At 41.1% G+C, this 23,922-nt stretch overlaps 1 long non-coding RNA gene across 3 annotated transcripts in view; it reads left to right on the top strand.

Annotated features, from left to right (window-relative positions):
* The window catches only part of LOC117559839, a 39,086-nt gene extending 15,164 nt beyond the window's left edge, over positions 1–23,922 (top strand). For 2 of the 3 annotated variants that reach the window (XR_004571062.1, XR_004571061.1), the window contains exon 4: positions 23,350–23,922. This is a non-coding gene — a long non-coding RNA (uncharacterized LOC117559839). Of the gene's footprint in view, positions 1–7,481; positions 7,989–23,349 lie in introns of those variants that run through there. The other variant, XR_004571063.1, reaches the window with a different exon arrangement.

Raw genomic sequence — 23,922 nt, 5'->3', positions numbered from 1 at the left:
TTCACTGAGTTGAGCTCTTAGCCTGCAACCTAACCTGGTCTCGACCAGGGGGGTATACTACGAAGCAGGATTTTCGCTTAGCCGTCTAACTTCAGGGAAAACTCGGGGTTTCCGGTCCTACGACGCTGGTTCTCTTTTTAACAGGCTAGATCTCCATGGTAACTTATGCTGTGCGGCTAACCTGGTCGGGACCAGGTTAGGTTGCAGGCTAAAGGCCCTGACACACCAAGCAGTCACCAGAGGACTCGCCGACGCCAACGTCGGCTGTTGCGTCGCGGTGTTCTCCTGCGTCTTGGCCATGTGTCGCACGGGAACACACCGCAAAGACTTCAGTGCGTGAGTGGCAATAACTCTCCTTACCAGCAGGCGGCGGTAGTGTGTATTCGTCATTAAAAATAGGCAACAACCGGAAGACAGAGAATAAGAACAGACTGCGTGATATAAACAACAACAAATAGCGTGTGCAAACTGCAGCCTGGTTATGATCCACTGCTGTCTGCCCGTCTTTGGTGCTCCACAACTACCCGAAGGGGCAAGTCTCCTGTACCTTCTAGCAACAAAATAACAACAAAACACAAGGTTGAAATAACAAATTACATTTCACGTTAACGTCACTGTACGCTGGCAAACAATAAAAAGCCAACAATATCTGCTAAAGAGCTCAATTGATGAAAAAGATAATCTTACCCGAGAAACCAAGTTGCGTTTCAATCTCTCGCCAGAGTCCGGTTTTCACTACTCGGTTCGAGTACCTTTTCTCTGTGATGTCGTACAGAGCTGGCCTCTCCTGGATCAATGTGATGAGCAGGTCTTCGTTTGCGTCATTCCTGATCGCCATGATGAGATGAAAATGAATATCAGTCTGTGTGTGCCTTCTTAAATCGTTTGTTTACGTCCCTCACTTCCGTTTCGCTTCTCATGCACTGATTCGCTAGCTGAACAGCCAATCAGAGTGATTGTTTGGTCCGACTGCCAGACCCGATGCATGGCCGATTCAACATGTTGAATCGGCCATGCATCGGGACAGGCAGTCCAAATAAGGCGTGTCACGGTCGACGGTGCGGGACACACCAAATTGAGTTTGGGCGACAGGACACGCTTCGTCTCCCGACTTACGAAAACAGCCGAAATCGGCCTGGTGTGTCAGGGCCTTAAGAGCTCAACTCAGTGAAAGCACTGCCTGCTGACCAATTAGAGAAAGCTTACTTAAATATCTGCCACAACATAAGTAACCGGATCAGAGTAACATTAAGTACAGTCCGCGCAGTGGCGGCCGGCCCATAGGAGTGCTAGGGGCGCCGCCCCACCTCTTCCCACATACAAAAAAAATATATTCAAAAAAATATTAAATTAAAAAATATATATTTAAAAAATATATATATTTTATATTTTTATTTTTAATGAACAAGGTAAATATCATACAATTGGTATCAGTAAAATGTATAATCTACAATAAAATCTCGTTTAAAATTGTGTTACGATGTCTAAAGTTACTGATCAGTCACATGTTTCCTGCCTGGCCTTGCCCGTGGCATTAGTTTATCATTACCGGGCGGAGCCCCCGAGCCAAACAGCAGCAACCAGCACGTTGCAAAAGTCTCAATAGTAAACTGTGCCGCCGAAACATAAATTCAGCCAATCAGCGCCGTCAAATATTTTGGTCATGAGGGCGCTCACGTTGGCGCCCACGTTGCTTACGTGCGTTGACGTGAGTTGTTTTTTAGACTCGTGAGTGACCAAGGTGACGCAGTATTTAGAATGGTGTGCAGGTGGAGTCGCCGGACCTCGGTCCGCACCCAATTCCGTGCAAGAGCTACTCTCCAATCCTTTCCAAAGGAGAAGTTTGGGAGATAAACTGTTGCTTAAAGACCTTGGACCGGACCAACCCGATTTGTATATATCACAGCCAGCTTGTGAAAAAGACAAAACGTATCAACGAGGCTAGCTGGATGCAAACGATGCAAACAGGTAAATGCTATCTTTTGTTTCCCATGCTTTCTCTTCAAACAGCCGGGGACAGATACGATCTGTTCAGAAACTAGACAAAAGTTAAACAAGTACAAACCACAGACTGTCTGTGTCATGGAGAATACAGTCGCTGGTTTATTTATGTCTGTATAGGCCGTTGTTGTGAGTGTGGACGGTCGGAGCATATATAACATTAGCTTAGCCAAGCTCCATTTAGAAAACATGCATTTTAAAAGGTGTTTCGCCTGCCGTCTGTCTGCAGACTTGTCAAAGCATTAATTCATGGTTTTTACTAACCGGTATCAGTATGTTGTTACGTCGGCATCATTTAGAAACGTGTATTACAATTTAATCACGGTCAAATATGTTCATCTTGTTGTAGTTGTAGCTCCCGAGCCAGCGCGTCTTGTTTGAATGATGCGAGTAAACACAACTGGCAGCCGCGGTGAAACTCGAGCGACTAGAGCGATGCGATAGGAGCGTTTAGAGCGATGCGATAGGAGCGTTTAGAGCGAAGCGAATATTCGCATCGCGTCCGGTCTGAACGCAGCATTAAAGCGAGCTCCGCGCTGCACTGGAAACGCGCCATTACATCACCAGAAGTCCTCATTTAAGGGGTCATTTCTCCCAAAAAAAAAATGTTTACTCACTATATCAACAGCCCCACCAAAAATATTTTCCACCAGCCGCCACTGAGTCCGCGGCATATCACTTCATAATGTATCATATATTTTCTTATCTGAGTCAGCTGAGCCGTATCTGGCCGTGCAACACTCACAGCTTGTAGGATTACTGGTCGTGCTAATGTTGTCTTGTGTTCACCTCTGTGTGTGTGTTCTGTGTTCACCTCTGCATGTGTGTTCAGTGCCATGTGTCTGGCAAATAAAGACCCCTCAAAAGTTACGGTTTATTTCATTTAAGGATGAGCACCAAGCAACATCTCCAGGTGCTCCTTTGAGAACCAGGGCAAAAAAGTTATGTGCACCCCTGCACATAGCTGCACCTGCAAGGTGAATACAGCTGGTAAAAGAAAAGTGTTTGAATGCGTACATTAACAGGTTTATGATATCACTGCCCCGTCTAAAACACGATCTGACTTTAATTACATTTGGCTCGAGTGTTTCGTCAACTTAATGTGTTGCTTAAAATAATACTTCTGCATACAGTATGTGACACTGTGAGTGTTGCACGGCCAGATATGGCTCAGCTGACTCAGATAAGGAAATATATGATACATTATGATGTGATATGAATGATAATGGGACACATCGACGTCTGCACTCACAGTGCCGCGGACCGTAGGCTACGTAATGTTACTTTGATCCGGTTACTTATGTTGTGGCAGATATTTAATTAAGCTTTCTTAACATGGCCTAATAGTATAATAGTTATAATAGTCAGATTGCTCTGAAGATGGGAGGTGATGTTCTATTCATTTTCACGTTCACACAGTCGGTGATTTTGGCCGGCCGTCTTTCCTGCAACGGCAGTTTAAACTGTATGTCCTCCGCACTCTGAGCTCTGATTGGTCAGCAGGCGTGGTGCTTTCGCTGAGTTGATCTCTTATCCTGGAACCTATCCTGCTTCGGAGCACAGACTAGGTTCCAGGATAAATCACCATGGAGATCTAGCCCGCTAAAAAGTGAACCAGCTTCGTAGTACCGGAAATCCCAGAAGTTATCTTGCTAAACGAAAATCGTGCTTCGTAGTATACCCCCCCAGGTTAGTCGCTAAGCATAAGTTACCATGGAGATCTAGCCTGCTAAAAAGAGAACCAGCTTCGTAGGACCGGAAACCCGGAGTTTTCCCTGAATTTAGCCGGCTAAGCGAAAATCCTGCTTCGTAGTATATCCCCCAGGAGGCTAGAGGCGTCTGTCTCACAACACAGAGCCCCCTGAGTGATAATTGTTCCCAGGCTTTGTAGTCCTCTCCAGCAGGTGTGCGCTGGGCTTGCACAGGGATTGGACAATGTCGGGCCCGGCGTGCTCCAATCAGTGTCCTCGGAAGTGGACCAGGAGATGACAGCCAATGACGTTGGGGCAACCACACAGCTCATTTACATAATCACACACACAGCTGCAGACAATCCCAGACAGGTTACCGAGCAGGCAGAGACAGCAGCCGTAACAATATGCTAAAAAAATATATAAAAACTAAAACAGTTACATCATTTTCAAAAATACAGATCAAAAACAAATCAAATCTACAAATCAAATCCTGTAGCAGTTCTTAGGATCTTAGGATTTAGCAGCCCGGTATATATTACAGTTAATAAAGATGGCATATGTAATGTATATAAAGTATATATTTCACATAAAGCACATATTGCACATAGTTTGACGGTATTTAACAGCAGCAAGTTACACAATTTACAAAATACAACATTTATCCAGTCTTTCACGACTCCTCAAAGTGCTTTACATATATATAAGTTATCATTCACCCATTCATTCATACAGAGGCTAAACCATTCAAGGTGCGACACTCCAGTTATGTTCAAGTTCTTGGGTTCAAAGGACGTCCGGTTTGCCTTAAAGACCTCCACAGTTACAAAGATGATGGCATCCACTTTTCTTTTACCTTCACCTATACTAAACTCAACACAAAAAGTAAGGAAATGTGTGTTTGGTAGATTATTTCTTTGTGGTAACAATGCTTCTTGGCAAAACATCTTCTACCGTTGGAAAGCCTGTTTTCATACCTTTCCAATGGTACCACATTTGTGAGGAACAAGCATTTGTGGGATGAGCAGCAGAGCTGAGTACGAAGGTTGCGTCCATGAAAAAGGTGACAAATCTCCTTGCCAACAGGCTTTCCAACGGTATAAGATGTATTGCCGAAAAGCATTGTTACAACATTGAAATCATCTACACAACATACATGTCCTTACTTTTTGTGTTTATTAGCTGTTTGGAGGTCATGTACATTTGATCTCTAAACATGCGATCGAGAGCAACTAGGGGTTAAGTATCTTGCCCAGGGACACATCGGCATGTTGAGTGCAGGGGCTCGGGATTTAACTAACAACCTTGCGATTGGCAGACGACCACACTACCTCACCTCAAATGTTTCCATATACCGCCAGTGCCAGAGAAACACTGTGATAGCCATGAATGTTGTAAGGGATACGTAACATTTTATGGTCCAATCTAATGGTCGCCTTGATTTTCAATTAACTTAAAAAATAACTTTTCATCTCCGGTGTTCAAACAGCGTCCTTGCAGTGATAGCAACTAAAGCTCACCACCTGCTACTGTATTCAACACAGCAGCCTCTCATCATTTTTACTGTGCAATAAAGCTTGAGTATCTCTCTGTCCATCAGCAGGCAGTGAACACTTTACTGCCCTTTCCAATCCTACTCTCCTAAAGCAACGTTTTAGCACGATGAAGAGTGTGTGATGAGGGTTAGGGTTAGGCCGTTTAAGTTCTTCTATAACAGGGGTGTCAAACTCAATTTCATCGCGGGCCAAATCAACATTATGGTTGCCGGTTGTAACTATATAAATATGCATATATAAATATATAATGTGTATATATAATGTATTATATTACATTATTGCCTCTGCATTGGATTATTATCGGATAGGATAATAACTTAGTAATTAACTACGTCTGAAAGCAGAAGTCCAGGGCAAATAATTGCAAGTCTCTTCAGTGTGTCACAAAACGAGATGCATTGTGGGACATGTAGTTTATGTGCAACGTGCTTCCGTAAAGTGGCATGTAACCATATAACAAACATATTATATTCTTTGCAAGCTCTTGCGGGCCACATGAAATGAAGTCGAGGGCCGGATTTGGACCCCGGGCCTTGAGTTTGACACCCCTGTTCTATAACAAACACATTGGTTATCTGCAACATCACAGCTATACGCCACATGACCCTACACACTGGTCCTTCAAGACAGACTTAAATGTATTTGCATTGAGAGGAGGTTGCGATGGAGTCAGCATGGAGACAGGCACATCATTACGCTTGTGGATGACTGTCCTTGTGTGGACACGGCCCTGAAGTAGAGGACTGCCTGAACTGATGAGCTTTATACTTGAAGATGAATGTCACTAAAACAAATTAAGTGGTCATTGATTTGCAGAGAACATAACGGACTCCATCATCAGAGGACAAAATGTGGACGTTGTGGAAAGTTACGAGTACCATGGGAACAATCACTGACAAGGACTTAATATGATAAGGTTCAATGTAAAAAATAAATGAAAGAAAATTGAGTATGTTTTAACCTTTGGACTCATAGCATGGTTTAGTAAGATAACAATAAAGTAGATAAAGGCAGCCAGGTGCAAAATGTGAAAACAATTATTTTAGTATGTGCAACAAATAGCTTCTAAAAGGACGGTCCCTTTCTTATCCTCTTCTCAAGTTCAACTTTGTCTTGTTTACCTATTGTACCTGTTGTAAATCATATATAACATATTACATTATTTTGTATTATTTTATTATTATATTGTTAGCTTTATAATTATTATTATTATTATTATTATTATTATTATTATGAACTTAAATAGATTTTGTATTTGATCTTTTAAGGAAATGTAGGTTTACTGATTTAAAGACTAGAATTACTTGAATAACAAATGCATCATATATAAGAAAGTAAACATATATAAATATATATATTGTTGTAAATTAACTGTAATATTAACATCTTTAAATCATTGTATTATATTTTCTTCCTACTGTTGTATTTATTTATATCTTGAACTCATGTGCAAAGCCTTGTAAACATGCTGCTGTCCCAAAACCCTTTCCCATTGTTGGTATCAACAAAGTACAATCTAATAAATCCCTGTCTGTAAGACATTTATAAATAGTGTCAGCGATCACAGAGTAACAAGGTGATTCACCGGCTCAATCTGTGACAATGTCATTTAAAAGTGTGCGATTAAATCATCCAACGCTGTCACCTTGTGGCAGAAAGTACAACCTGCACTACATGTGGGAGCATAAGAAAGACATCATTACAGACATGCTCTGTGTGTGTGTGTGTGTGTGTGTGTGTGTGTGTGTGTGTGTGTGTGTGTGTGTGTGTGTGTGTGTGTGTGTGTGTGTGTGTGTGTGTGTGTGTGTGTGGTGTGTGTGTGTGTGTGTGTGTGTGTGTGTGTGTTTCAGCAGACCTGTAATGATAACTTGTTCTAGAGAAGTGCTGATATAACCCTTCTCACAGGATCAGCTGTTTTCTTTATCCTACGTACTGGTTTTTGATGTGATATCGATACGCAGCGCATTGTGTGTGCATCATCAATATGTATTTGTAATTGTGTTGTCTTCTGTCTGTGCGCATGCATCTGTGTTACAGCAGCAGCAGCAGCAGCAGCAGCAGCAGCAGCTCAAATCTCAGCTCCTTATAGCAGCATATTTCAGCGGGGGTTTTGTATGTGTGTCACAGAGCCTCCCTGTCCTCTCTTTCACCCCTAAAAACAGAAATACTCCCCGCTCTTCTTCTCACTATACACTCTCCCCCCCCCCCCCCCATCTCCCTCCGCCTCCACCAGGCTTTGATCCGCCCCTGCAGCCACGCTGGAAAGATGACAGAGGGAGGAAAGAGAGAGGGAGGGAGAGAGAAAGAGATGACAGCTTCTCAACAAGTGTGGAGAAAAAGGGAGTTAGAAAAAAAAAAAAAGAGGAGAGTGCTATTCTGATGATGAGCTCCTCACCATGGGAGGGGGGGAGGAGACACGCAGCATCAAGAGGAACCAGAGCTGGGTTACATGCTCGCTGCTCTCTTTTCACACACACACACACACACACACACACACACACACACACACACACCGGGCTAACCGACTCTGTTTACCCTCAATCTGGAATGTCAGAAGTCTCCGTTGCCATCTGCCCAGGTTGACAAAGATGCTGAATTGTAACACAATTGATTTGATCAATCATAGAAAGGTGGATGCTATGAAGTTGTCGGCATCTGTACTACACACACAAACACACACACACACACGCACACAAACACACATACATACATACACACACACACACACACACACACACACACACATACATACATCAGGGTCGGCTCTAGAACAACTCGAATGGGGGGGCAATCATTTACCAAGGGGGGGCACACACTGCCGTCAACAACCAACACACAAACACCAACGCAACTTCAATTTTAAAAAACATGCTGTAAAGTCTATTGTCTTTCACACACATTGCAGGGTGTAGTGCTATTGTATAGTGCACCTATGACTTGTGCATACATGCACGGTTGTGGCTGGCACGACCACCAAAACAGAAACATATAAGGACAGAGGGTGTCGTTTTCTCATACTGATATTCTGCACAAACTGTGCTGTTGTATTTGCTGTAAAGTGTCTTTACTGTAGGTTATTTTTCTATTATACTGTATATACAGCACTTTGGCTCGACCAAAAATCGTTGAAAAATGTGCTATATAAATAAAACTTGATTTGATTTGATATGGACATAGGCCATCATATAAAAAGTGTGCAAATGTATTTAGTATCCTATCCATGTGAACATGTTTTAGGTGGGGGTGGACCTAACCTCCTCTAGGAGGGTCTGGGGGCATGCTCCCCCGGGAAGATTATTTTTAAAATATTGAAGTTAAATGCATCAATCTGGTGCACTTTGAGAGCAAAGTGAAGAGATCTATGGATAGCCTACACCTCTCAGCATCCATATGAAACAGAACTGTACACAGATTTACTTTTTCTTTATGGATATTTCACTAATCATTCCCCTTTTAAACTGTATTCTTGTGTTACTGTCCTATAGTATTTCATACCCGTTTTTCATTTATTCTCTCTTTAATAACTATAATCATATAAAGGTATTCCTCGAAAATACTTACATAAATGGTGACCAAACCGTTTGAGACCCACTGAGATAACTTACACTAAAGTGAACTATCTAAACACTGAGAGAGTCCTTACCTCACTGAGCTGAGGTTATAAGATCCTCTCAGTCTGACAGGAGAGGACTGTCCTCCACCTTGGTGTAGAAACAGCCCTTTATATCCGTTAGCATAGCTAGCTAACCAGATGCTAACCACAACATTCCACGTTACCGCTCCATCCATCCATCTTCTCCCGCTTATCCGTGGTCGGGTCGCGGGGGTAGCAGTTCCAGCAGAGAGCCCCAAACTTTCTTTTCCCTGGCGACATCAACCAGCTCTGACTGGGGGATCCCAAGGCGCTCCCAGGCCAGCGAAGAGATATAATCCCTCCACCTGGTCCTAGGTCTACCCCTTGGTCTCTTCCCAGCTGGACGTGCCTGGAACACCTCCCTAGGGAGGCGCCCAGGTGGCATCCTAACTAGGTGCCCGCTACCGCACTCACAAAATGCGCTCGTGCCACACACACACAGAGCTTGAATGCAACACAGAGACCCATGTACTTGTACTGTACTGTATATCATATTATTTTGATGGCTTTACTGTATAATCAGTGTAACAGATTAACAGATCGCCACTGGGCTTTCATCTAAACACTCAGCCACGTAATGATAACAAAAAAAAGGTCGGGGGTCATTGGTCAAGCAACACAGTACACCAATCAGAGAGCAGCAGTGAGCACACCTCAGGCTGTGTTTTATATTTGTATTATTTATTTCTGATGTATTTCACACAAAAAACCTTTAGTGGAAACGTTTTCACTTAGCCTATATGATAAAAAAAAGAAAAAATCGGCAAAGTGACAAGGCTTGCCCACCCTGCGTTGGGGGGGCACAGTGACTCATTTGGGGGGGCATGGCCCGCGAATGACCCCCCATGACGCCGACCCTGACATACATACATACATACATACATACACACACACACACGCACACAAACACACACACACACACACACACAATTAGGGATGTCCCGATCACCTTTTTTTGCTCCCGATCCGATTCCGATCATTTGATTTTGACAATCTGCCGATACCGATTTTTCCCGATCCGATCTTTATGCAATGCATTAAGAGACAAAAAAGGTAACGGATAACGGCTGGTCATCTAACGAGATGAATTCAGCTATCTTGCTGTTATTTTTTTGGCCTTTTCACTGTTCTGGGGCAGTTTCTCTTTCCTTTTGAAAGCCTCTGAAAGTGTCGGTTGTTTCAGTGCCGTTCCCTGAGTGGCCGCTGTGTACTCGTCGTGTTGTTGTTGGTGTTTGTTTCTCAGGTGGCGTATTAGATTGGTCGTGTTGAACGTAGCTCTGTTCTTTCCACCACGCGGAACCTCCTTCTTGCAAACATTGCATCTGGCTGTTACACTGCCTTCGCTTTCAATTTGATAATACTTCCAAACTCCTGACATTTTCTCTGTCCCGACTCCCGAGTCACCAGCTGAACGTAGCCTCTCGTTAGCTTGCTGCTACTATTAGACACTGCGCCCACTCTGTTGCCAGATTTGAGAGACATAAGCAACCAGGTCTGAAAACAAGCCCAAAAGAAGCAACACATACATGATGTTGTGTAATTTTAAACCAAAACTAAGTCCTCAGGATGACTTTAAGACGTGAACATGGTCATTTTTGTTTTGTAACATTAAATAAAATAATAAAAATATTTAATAAAAAAAAAAAAAATGCCCTATCCCCGATTTGTTTCTCCCGATTCCGATCTTTTGAAAATCACGTGATCGTCTCCTATCCCCGATCACGTGATCGGATCGGGACATCTCTACACACAATGATAGGTAGGCCTTCAAAGGCTTAAATCAGGGGTGGGGAACCTCCGGCCTCCGGGCCGTATACGGACCGCGAGAACATGGTATTGCTCTCTCACGTGGTATATGTCTCGCCTGACAGGGGTGTAGTTCTGCCGGAGAGCACCAGAACGTCGCTCCGCCACTTCAGAAATGGCAGTGCCCATGCTGCAGTTTTGTGGCTGTGTCTTTAGATGAAAGCCCATTGGCGATCTGTTCATCTGTCATACTGATCATACAGTCAATAACTTTGTTGTTATTAGCATCTGGTTAGCTAGCTATGCTAACAAATATAAGAAGCTTTTTCTCCAACCAGGGAGGTAAAGGCACATCTTTATATGATCATTATAGTTATAAAAAAAGAAGAGAATAAAGTAAACAGGTGTAAAATACTATATGACAGTAAAAAACAGTTGTTAATAAACAAGAATACAGTTTGAAAAAGGAGTGATTTGTAAAATATCCATAAAGAAAAATAGAATCTGCTTCCAGTTCTGTTTCATATGGGTGTTGAGAGATGTATCCATAGATCTCTTCATGTTGCTCTCAAAGCACCAGATTGATGCTTTTAACTTCAACATTTTAAAAAAAATCTTCCCAGGGGAGCATGCCCCCGGACCCCCCTAGAGGAGGTTAGGTCCCCCCCCCACTTAAATCATGTTCACATAGGAAACTAAATACATTTGCACACATCTTGTGTCCATATCTTTCTGTTTTGGTGGTCATGCCACAACCGTGCACATGCATGCGTGCGCGAGTCATGGTAAAATATCTGGATTAAGAGGTTGCCTTTTCTTTGCACAGGCCCTTGAGATGAAAAAGATTCCCCTGGCTTAAATGCATTACTGTCGATTACGAGTGTGTGATATTTGTTCTTCTTCCATGGGATAGAGCTCCTATTTTTGTCCGAAATAACAGATAAATGAGCAGGGTGATGAGGTCCTTAATACACACACACACACACACACTGTAGTTCATTTTGACTTGATCCCACATTTAACATGCTGCCTAAATCCTCACTAAAGCTCTAAAAGTGTACTAATCCACCGCTGAAAGTAGATTCAGTTGTGAGAGTTGTGCTGCCTTCTGTTTGAGTAACGTTTGCTATTGCTGGCGCAGATGTTTAGGAAATTACTCAGCAAATGAATATTTTATTATTGCATCTTTAGTATGAACTAATGAGCAGAGAGGGAATTCTCAAAGTCTGGAGAGAGACGATCAAGGCCCAGTCACAGCATGAAACGGTACAATGAAAATGTAAATCCTTTAAAAACAGAGTGGTGCAGAAACGAGCAAGGAAACCCGGGAATGAGTCAGCATTTCCCTCGTCATCGGTGATTGGTTTTTAGTTAGAAGCCTGAACTAAGGTTGGTTGTTAAAACACGTTGAAGAGATTTTCAGGTTGTGTTGTACTACATAAAATACATCAGTAAATACTCCACTCGTGAATGTCTGAAGCTTCTATGTGTCATTAAAACAGCGGTTGTAACAAGTGACTAAGGCGGACCGCAATCGTTATCAAAAAAGTCTTCTGTCCACACGCAACAGGCACCAGAAACGTGTCCGTTCACACAAGACCGTACTACAGCATCTCCAGCGCTTTCGAGCGGTCTCGTGCTGAAGTACAGCGCCACTTACAGGCCTGGCATATGTACTACAGCGTCTCCAGCGCTTTCGAGCGGTCTCTTGTGAACGGACACGTTTCTGGTGCCTGTTGCGTGTGGACGGAAGATTTTTTTGATAACGATTGCGGTCCGTTTGCGTTATCGTCCTCGTGTGGCTCCAGCCTAAATAAACGACTAAACCGAACATTAGCCGCCTTTAGCTTAGCGGAGGTGAAACGCGTGTGACTGTGATGCAGAGTCCTGCACGGGTCTGATTTTCAAGACCCGCTCCCACCCCGCACCTGCGACATGCAATACCGAACCCGCACCGCTACCCGCACATATGGCCAATTAGTTCCGCGACCCGACCCGTCGGCACAAGATCCGCAACCCGACCCGAACCCGCATATATATGAGCAGTGAAAACGTGCAATTATTAACACACGCAGTTGCATATTTGTCTCAAAAAGCGTGGGATGTTGGTTATTTTCTCCATCTAGGAACCAAAAGCCTCCCAGACGTTGGATTTCGCTCTGGAGGAAGTGTTATTGAAAATGCTGTATTGTCCGCTAGAGAGCTTCACCTCAGCCATTTCGAATGTGGCGCGCTCAGCAGCAGATTGATGCGCTGCAGAGGTTATGATTATGCGCGGTCCCGCGGGGGAGAGGTCTGAGGATTTAAACATTAAACTAAATTATTATTATTTTAATATATTTATTATGCAACACCCGCGACCCGACCCGCATCATCTCTGTTTTACCCAGAACCGAACCCGGAAAAAAGCGTTTGAAAAAATATCCCGCGGGTACCCGACCCGATGCAGGACTCTGCTGTGATGTAGCTTGTTTATAGCCTAACGTTTGCTTTTTCTTTATGCCAATTGCATTTAAGTGATGTTAGTACGGGGAGATTATCCTGCTGAACAAAACACTAAAATTGCATAAACGTGTGATGGCCACAGAGTTTATTTATTGTCATATTCCCAAATCCAATGGAAAAACCCCATTCCTTTTTGTGAAAGGGAGCCCTATGCTAAAATACGGGATCTTTACACCACTCTATTCAGGCAGTGCTAAAGGGTTGTTGATATAGGGACTTTTTTAAAGGTTTACTGCATAGATGGCAAGCTAATGGCTTAAAAGCTATCATTTACAAGTAAGGATAACCAGAGAAATGTGTAAGGAGAGGAAGAGCAAGAGAAGAGTAGTCATATCTTTTTTAAGTTGTTAATCCTTTGGTTTTACCTTTTTATTAAGCTACCTGGAGTAAGATGAGTGATGTGATAAAAAGATGCCCAATATCAATACATGTTTATATAAATACTGGATTACCAGTGGGCCAAATACTGCAGTTTAACGATGCACAGTGTTTGAGTCTGGAGAGTTTTATATCAAATACATGCAAATAAGCAGCCAACAGTAGTTCCAGTCAGAAATTAAACAAAGACGAGGAACTGTTTATGTTCATGAAAGCTCACAAGTCCATGTCCCAGGTTGAATTTCTGTTTGACATCACCAATCCCTGGAACTGTCTTTACCTGCAACTCCAAGCTGGGGATTCATAAAACGGGTAACTTCGGGAATTTTCCTGGCTGAGGGGAACACAACGAGACTTCCCCACACTGTGTGACACTTCTTCATATGTGCTGTCACCGTGACAGAATGGCTGAAAAATCTTGCAGACATCTTTGGTTCGACAACTTCAAAATCTCTGGGCATGTGCTGCTGTTCATACCTGTTCACTGTCACTATGAGCAGAAACAACATCTGTGACTGCCTGCAATCCACAAGGTCAGACTCCAGCTGTAAACCAATGATAGACATCTTCAGAGAGGAGAGCCTGTCCATCAGAAACCTGACTGTAAAAGACTTGCTATATCGATTTTTGAAAATGTTGGACAATTCTTTCACACACACATACGGGTTTTGGGCCGAGGGCGACACCGTACTTCCGGTATCAACCATTTAACGCGAGGTGCATACAGAATATCATAGTCGATTGCCTTAATCAATATAGTCAACTCTAAAATACCACATATATGCATTGGCATGATAATATTATTGTGACAAGTGGGGTATTCACCTGGTGTTTCCAGAAGATAGACGTAGATGCCAAAATCGACCGAAGGCCACTTTTGAGGGTCGTAATTCCATACATTGTACATCCAACAACCCACACAGCTCTAGTTTACGCTGGTAATGACCTAGAGCACACCCCTCAAGTCCAGAGATGTAATCCGAAGACATGCAGCGATTTCTTCGGTCGTTAATTCAGAAAAAAAACCTAGTGCGCTCTGCCTGGCTACATAAGCTAGCTGTTTATATTTGCATTGCCAGGATTTTTGCACCTCCAGAAAAATGGCGTCTTTATAAAAAAATATATGGCGCGCGTTGCATTGTGGGTAGCTGTGACGTCACTGTGTGTGAAAGAATAGACATCCAACGTCAATAATTAATTGTCCTGCAGCAGATTTTTTTGCGAACTACTGACACTTTCCTTTAAGGAAGATGGAATTTGGTCTTGACAAGTCAAGAGTTGTTACCCATTTTACCATCTGCTCTCGGACAGGAAAAAGAAGGATCAATACAACCACAAGACTCACCTCAGACCCAGACTTAAAGGGGACCTGTCATGCAAAATGCACTTTTTGATGTCTTTTATACATAAATATGTGTCCCCGGTGTGTCGGGGACACACATGTCAGAAAACAAAACACTCTCTCTTTTCCTCCATACCCACATCTCTAAAAACGGGGGTACAACGGAACTGATCCAGATTTGCGTCCGATATGACGTAATATCGGAAATGCGGACCCATGGCCCTATCAGAAAGTTGCTATCAGAAACAATGCGCGACGTGTTTGGTAATATGGTCTTCGTTTACATTAGCAAGCATGCTAACACTCAGAGTGTGTGAAGAAGCAGGATATAAAAAGGAACTCACCTTGTGGTAAACCGGCAAGGGAGAAAGCCTTTTAGCTCATTACTGTTTCAGAGATAATCCTTGATGTGGTTGGGAACATGATATGGCGTTTCATCATGGCAGTATCTGCTGGTAGAATTCTCCCGCATAAGCTCCGCCCCCTCTTTTTTTATATTATATACTTTTTTTTTTCTTTTTTTTTAAAAGCTTTATACCCAGAATCAATACTTTAGTAACAGGAAGTGAAATAGAGGGATATGAGGCATGGCAACAATGGGTGATCTGTTTTTATATATCTGAGACCTGTGCTAAATATTGCCTAAAAATACTATGATAGGTGACCTTTAAGTTTAAATCATGAATCAAATCAGAATTAAATAGAGAGTCTCCATCCCCAGAACTTATTCCAGTTGTCCCTCCTTTGGTCATCATACTTCTTAGTAAATGTTGTTAAAGTAAAAAGGGCACATGTGTTAATCACCTTAATTAACGGCTAATCTAACAAAACAAACTATATTTTTACAGCTGTACCGTGCTGTAAGCTCTTTCCAGTTGGGAACTAAACCTGTTTTTCTACGCCCTCTTAAAAGCCACCAGAGTCCTTTGACAAAAACAATCATTTTACCTCGCAGTTGGGCTGCCTCGATTTGATTACCTCAAACTAAACAAAGTCCATGCTTTATTGTCAGATCAAGTTTGGAGTTTTTCTTGCATCTCCATTTGCAACATGTTCAAATAATAAGACGACATACAAGGAACATTTAAATTTGACCAGACTTCTTTCTGCAAATTGATACGACTGCACTTAGTCCCTTGATCCTCCTAGCAACGGTCTGTTCTCCTTAGCAACGGTCTGTTAGCGAGAATGAACAGAACTCTGGAATGTCCAAATCAGAATCGAGTATTCAACTAAGCCTTGTTATAGATGGACATAATGGCTCCATATCAGGAGACAACATGCTCTTCATGATTACTAAACTGATTTATGATGTTGTTGTTCCATTGGACCGGACATTTCTCTGCGCTGTGATTCATATCTGATCACACAGGACAATCAACACTGAGTTTGTTGGACCAATCCTACCAACAACACTGACGAAACGTTTTATTTTGGCGGTCTTTATTAACTAACAGAGCGATTCATCTAGATATCACAGAGTCTCCATGTCGAGGAAGGCTGCTCCAGAGCCACTATTTCAAGCATACTACATCACCGAGTGCCGCCGAAGGACTGTTCCAATGTCCAGCTTACTTGGAATTCTACCGAGCCCGGCGTACTTAGTTTGGAGACATTTCGAGGCTGCACATGTGTAGACTCCGCGGTCTTAAAATCCCCACAATACTTTGCGCACGGACCAATTTCCCCAAATCTGTGGCGGACAATGTAAGGCGGGGCCACTCGTATGACGCACACCTGCACACTTGCTCGCCTGTTCCACTCTTCGTTTTCCGAATGCCAGGAAGTATTCTTGCCTCGCTTCTGAAGCAAGCGACTCGGAAGACATGTGCTACCAAGCAAGCGTACTCGACATCGAGAAATACCCTCAGTTCATAGATTCACAAATAAAGAAAACTTTTTAACCTACCATATCAATACTTTAAATATGGGTTGTACAATATGAAACAAGTTTGATTTCTATTGTGACTTTAGAGGAGCTTTGTGAAGTTGGAGAAAACAATCTTGGCAATATCATCAGCGTTATCTCGTCTTGAACCTGTTGAATTATCAGACGTGGAAAATAGATAAAGGGAATAAAACAAACTTTTGACTTTGTGTTTGATGAATCTGCAAAAGATCTAAATAATTTGACGCATGAACACATTCTGAAGTTTGAAGCGGTGTTGGGGCTTTGATACATTTTTCTGTTGAATTTATTTGAAGAGTTTTAAAGGATTTATAGAAGCGCTACGGATCACGTCTGGCCTTGAGCTTCAAAAAACTCCCACAACTCCCCACTCCTCCTCTTCGTTCTTCCTCACTCCTGCCAACAGGCATGAAAGGTTGCCAGATTAACACACTGGCACACATACATTGGGAATGCTGGTGTGTGTGTGTGTGTGTGTGTGTGTGTGTGTGTGTGTGTGTGTGTGTGTGTGTGTGTGTGTGTGTGTGTGTGTGTGTGTGTGTGTGTGTGTGTGTGTGTGTGTGTGTGTGTGTGTGTGTTGTGTGTGTGTGATGTGTGTGTGTGTGTGTGTGTGTGTGTGTGTGTGTGTGTGTGTGTGTGGGTGTGTGTGTCAGGATAATTGCCTGGATTTATGGGTGACAAGAACAGTTTAGTGTGTCATTTGGATTTTCAGGGACAAGGGTTCACCTACCGGTGAATGTGACAGACAAAGAGCCCTGGAAACACACACACACACACACACACACACTCCTATAGCTAACTTGGGTGCGTAGGAGTTTTCACGGCTTAGTGTTTGCATGATTTCTGCTGTATTGAATGTGTGGGATAGAGAAGCGCTATATATGTAAGAAGACAGATGCTGAAGCTCCCAAACTAACACTGTCACACACACACACAAACACACAGACACACAAACACACACACACACACAGACACACACATATGCATGATGCCCAAAATCTGACAAACACTGCAACGATGTGCTCAGCGCAGTGTGCCCCGCAGATGAACTCGTGCTACTGAGATTCACACTAAACCAAGGGGAGTCTGATCAAATACTGCAATTCCCCACTGTTACCCCCCCTATTTAAATACACACACACACACACACACACACATGCACAGCCACAAAAACAGACTTTAGGATGAATACTAATGCTCAACCTATTTACATTTCAAGCCGCACGACTGTCAGCACATCTCTGTTCGGGGAGTTGTCAGGAACACACAGTTCTCGCCTCTTCTCTTAGTTTTACTGCAACCTTTAAACCCCCAAAACATAATGTTGGGACACAATAGTATCAATGGGGGGGGTAACTAATGTTTCATCTCTCATTTTGTTTACACGTGTTTCTCCTCTGAGAGAAAGCGGCACGAGGCTGCATGCTTTGGGTTTGTTTATCGCTGCTTCTCTGTGGAGCTTCACACTGACCCAGTAAAAATGCTGCAGCTTTACAAAGTCTAGATGCATTCAGAGATTTTTTATTAAAGCTGTCCTTCACCGAGAAGAAAAGCTCCACCAGAGCTCCGCGGAGGGTTTTCTCTGAAGAATCAAATCAAATCAGAAGGTAGATGTTGTGAACACTGTAGATGGCGTCAAGCATCATGAGCAGCTACAGCTGAACAGTCTGACCCAGTCAGTGAATGGGCATAATAGATTATGTAATAAAGTCATATTAAATATATAAAACAGTGAATAGTGATAACAGTGAAATGTATTCATTCATTTATTATTATTTGTAATTGTTTTTATTCTCAAATGTCACAAGATAATACATAACAACACATTAGAGACAGAATTAATATAGCAAAACCCGCAAAAAAACGACAAAACAGACAATCAAAAATATAGATATCTTTAACTTAGTCTTTGGCAAATGCAAATGTGTTCAAATGAAATAAAACTCCATACCAAAGTGTATAGGGGGGTTAAGAGAGACTCAGTAGTAATTTAGAGGCTGTGTGTGTGTGTGTGTGTGTGTGTGTGGTGTGTGTGTGTGTGTGTGTGTGTGTGTGTGTGTGTGTGTGTGTGGTGTGTGTGTGTGTGTGTGTGTGTGTGTGTGTGTGTGTGTGTGTGTGTGTGTGTGTGTGTGTGTGTGTGTGTGTGTGTGTGTGTGTGTGTGTGTGTGTGTGTGTGTGTGTGTGTGTGTGTGTGTGTGTGTGTGTGTGTGTGTGTGTGTGTGTGTGTGTGTGTGTGTGTGTGTGTGTGTGTGTGTGTGTGTGTGATGGACGAGACTCTCTCACAGTAACACCATCACACACTCTAATAGATATATTACTAAAACTTATATAATAGTTATTAATTTAAAACTTAAATTACTTACAAAAAGCCCTCACAGCTCTTTATCATATAGATGAACGAGAGTTTTCCTGCTGCGTCGACCCACATTTAGACGGACGGAGCGCTTCAAGTTAAAACCACATGTGTTAATTTGTTAATCTACTTTTACCAAAATTAAGTATTGAAAGCAGGACTTTTTAAAAGGGTGTTTTTGCAGTGTTGTATTAATAGTGTTATAAGAGCTCTGTGTACCTTATTTTTCACTTTTACTGCTAGCATCTCAGTTAGAGGAAGGGTGAGGAAAAGTCACAATGGAGATGTCTACATGAATCTTCCTCAGATGTTTAGGACACTTAATTTTGGATTTCAAGTTGTCTGAAATGTTATGTTCAAATATGAAAATAATTCTTACATAATAATATAACAACATATCATAAAAATACGCTTATTTGTATTAATTTACCTTACATTAACATGACATTTGATATAACATGGTTAATTTTTCTTTTCTTTTTCTTGCAAGAGGGCATTTTGAATATTTCACTAAATTCTCAATCAATACTTTTTAGCATGTTTTAAAATTTAAAAATCAACAACAAATATATATCTCACTACGGGTAAAGAAGGCAACATATTTAATTATAAGATAACACCTTAAAACTTCTCCTATATGATTTTTTTGTGGTTTTAAAGGAGATGTTATAGGATTGTATTCCTCACTGTTACAGAATACATCACTGTCAACCCAAATGTACAAGATAATTAAAAAGATTAAGTCGTGTGAACTTACATTTCCCCCAAAGGTTTTAGATACCTTTATTATGTTGAGTTCCTCTGAACTGTTCTTAGTTTTTTAAGTTAGTTCAAAGTTTAAATGTAACCCATCTTATTTCTTTTGGCGTCTTAATCAACTCGTGTTTTGGGTGCAGAGCGAACTGGATAACTTCACTTTGTTATCTCAGAAACATTGGTCACATTCAGACTGAGGTTTTATTTATTCCCGGCAAAGGGTCTGCCGGAAAACACAGAGCGAAGGCAGAAAATCCTTAAATTCACCGTGAAATGGGGGGGGGGGGGGATACAGTTTTATTTTGTTATGTTTTTATAAAATGTGTACAACGGGCCGTCGCCAAATCCAATTTACACAACACCATTATTATTATCACGGCCGAAGTAATTCACCAAAACAATATTAACTTAATCTCTATTGAGAAAGTCAAGGACAAATTAATCAATGCTAACAATCAAATTCACATTTAACTGATTTAATTAATTTGCAAGTTAGTTACATTCAGATTAAGAGGCTCTGGATTATTAACGTGATAGTATTGAACTATTTTGGAATTTGTACGTGTATTAAACTAACTCAAAATGGGAAGAAAAAGGAGGGATGTGTGTGCCAATGTATTTGAATTCACTGCACAGTAGCCCTTGATTTCCAACCTATGTGTCTCAATAACATTGTTTATTTTATGTTAATTAATGTATTCATTTGTATTAATTGTATGTGTGTGAAGTCAGAAGTCAAAGCAGATCTCTTTTCACAACGCTGACAGTTTGGTCTATGAAATAAAAAAATGATTTTAAAATGTCAAAATCAACCTTTTTTGGACTATTGATTTCCCACTTTGTTTGTAAAGAGAACTGGAGAAATGCCATTATTATCGTGTCCTTCCTCCCGCCCTTTCTCCTGCTATGAGTGAGGATGTGTGCCGGGGAAAAGCTCCGTGATCGGGAGGGAGAAAGTTATATAAGTGCTCTGATTCTGCTACGAGGGGATTAATAAATATCATAATTAACTTCATGTTTTGCATTTATACAAAATATAATAATATATAATAATTGTATTTACATTCTCCTTACAGAAATATGACATTTGATAATTGCTTTGGTTCAATCTCTATTTTAACTTTCATGAAATTAAAGAAAATGGGGATTTTTTTTGTATCTACAGACAATTTATTTTAACGTTAGATTTGTTGTCATGTTTTAAGGCATAGAAAGTGATATCAACCAGGCTGTGAATAAACTATATAATAAAAACCTGCAGAATATAGCTAAGAATGAAAGTGGAGCAGTTTATAAGTGCTGCTGAATTGTATGCTGAATTATTGACTCAGTGTTTGGAGTACATTTAAAAAATATCCCTTTAAAAACAGGTATTGTAAAAATGCAATACATGTTTAACTCACTGCAGGTGAAGAGGACAAAAGATAACATTAAAAGAATCACCTTGAACTTCTCCAGTTGATTGTCTACATTACAAATATAATTAAAACAATTAAAAGTGGTCTAAAACTCAATGTGTAACAGGCAGCAGATGCAGCATCATGTCCTTCTTCTCCGACCCTATTTTCACATCTTCAAATAAGCTTTATTAAATGCTATAAGAACAACAAAGATTACCTTTTTTGTGTCTTTTATGGGGTTTGTTTTGGGTTCATTTAGGAGAGCTTTACAGACACAAAAAGACAAAGCTAGTAACATCGACATCTAAATATCTTGTAGTTATGTTTTCTCTCCACTAGAACGTCGTGTTATGGAGGCAAACTTCCAAAATTCAGCTATAATAATAATAATAATAATAATACACTTTATTTATAGAGCACCTTTCATGCAAGATGAAGAAAGTGCTTTCAAACAGAAAGAGTTATGTCACAGAAACATGAACAGTGATACCACTCAAATTACCCCACATTGAAAGCCCAATTAAAAAGAATGGTCGTCAGGCTCTTCCATGAAAACAGAAAGCAGCCTCCCATTGGATTTTCTTTAGCTATACTTTCTGCACTTCTAAAGGAAATTCTTTGAAGGATCTGAGTGTCTTATACCATCATTAACTGCAAAACAAGCCCAAAATATCATATTCTTCTTTAATGTGTTTTTTATGTTGTGGTTTTCTTTTGGTGAATTTGGGAGAAGCTACCGACACAAAGAGACAACGCTAGTTTTAACCCTCCTGTTGTTTTCGGGTCAAATCTGACCGATTTACTACTTTCATCAATCATAACTTTTAGTTTTACATTCGATTGCATTAAGGCTTCATGATATCCTTCACAGGAGACATTTGAACATATACAATTGCTGATCACCACTTTCATTGCATTTTGGATGATTTAGTCAACTTTGTAACACCATGGTGTTCCCGGTCAAAAATGACCGCCATAAAGAAAAGGAATTAGTAACCATCCGGATCAGATAAAACACACACACACACACACACACACACACACACACACACACACACACATACCATGTATACATCACTTCAGGGGACATTACATTGACTTACATGCATTTCCTGGAGACTTATCCTAACCTTAACCATAACCAACACATGCCTAACCCTAACCCTTAACCTTACCCTAAACCTAAACCTAACCAAGTCTTCACCCTAAAATTAATTATTCCCCTCATGGGGACCTCCATTTTGTCCCCATAAGGGAGGCGAGTCCCCACACGTGACTGTGTAAACAGATTTAGGTCCCCACAAGTATAGTAATGCTAGGCCACGCACACACACACACAGAACAATTTGATACATTTCCCTCTCTTATGTGCCCATCCCCCCACATGGATCACACCTGGCACACGCAATACATGTTCAGTGTCTGTTCTTTATATATTTACTGCAGTTTTTCATGTACACCAGTAGTCTGATACAATATGTACAGTTTGAAAGGGTGTTTATATGAAATTTGGTGATGATTAATGGTTTTGTGTTAATGTAATAGCAGTTAAAACAGGACCGGTCACATTTGACCGTGAACACCAAAGTAAGGGGGGAAACGAAGACAATAGGAGGGTTAAAAACCTCTAACAGTGTATTTGTTATGATTTCTCTCCACATTAGGAAGGCGTGTGTACACATCCCAAACTTTCAAATTGACCAGAGCATGAAAAAAAAATGATGTCTGTCATATTTTACATTGAAATTCCAGGCAGCAAGATGTATTCACAGCGCAAACAGACAAGCAAGAAACACACACTTTTGACAGCAAAGTAAACCGAACCAAGTGAAGCTCATCACATGTCAAACACACTGCTCTGGATTACCCACAATCCTCCCTCTGAGCAGGAAGGACTTTTTAATGACAGCATGCTTGTGGATCATCCATGTTTGTTTGTGGACTGAGGACTGATCAGAGGAACCAGTATGTGTTGCAGTATTTTCTCCTGGTGTTTACGTATTTCAGAGAGTTAAGAATGGAGTTAAATGGATTCTATCTCTCACACACTTTGTATTTCTTGCTCCACTTATCCACAGCGTCGCCTGCAGCCACTCATCTGAGAACAGAGAGGGAGCGAATGAGGGAATGAGCTCCAAAGTGGAGGAGGATGTGTAGGAACAAGTGTTTGTGCCAGGAGGCGCCACGAGCCTTTGAATATAAGAGCAGGTTCATCTTATATGTTCTTTTAGTCTTTATTATTTACCTACTTTTATATTGTTTTATTTATTTTATAGATTTTAAAGGATTTTATCTTGTTTTATTAATCTAACACGCTTCAATAGCAATATTTATTTTTACGTTGGTCTTTTTTATTTCTTAATCGTTTCACCTTTATTAGAATGATGGCCTTTTTATTACTATTATCTTTTTATTTGTATTTCTGTTTAACCTATTTGCTCACTTTGTTTTATGGGGTTTTATATTGTTGCATCGACTCAGTGTCTTACCTGTCAGAGAGAAACCATTATTTAATCTATTTGTATTATCATACCTTTTATCTCCTTGTGTCCGTTAACCTGATAAAATGTTATATTTTGCTGCTTGTACCTTTTAAAGTTCTTGTTGTTTATTTTTAACTTGTGATGTGTCCTTTTGGAAATCACTTTGAG

This window comes from Gymnodraco acuticeps, unplaced genomic scaffold (genome assembly GCF_902827175.1).
Source record: "Gymnodraco acuticeps unplaced genomic scaffold, fGymAcu1.1, whole genome shotgun sequence".
Classification (NCBI taxonomy): domain Eukaryota; kingdom Metazoa; phylum Chordata; class Actinopteri; order Perciformes; family Bathydraconidae; genus Gymnodraco; species Gymnodraco acuticeps.
The sequence above is the reverse complement of the archived record's forward strand: the minus strand, read 5'-3'. Positions and strand labels throughout refer to the sequence as shown.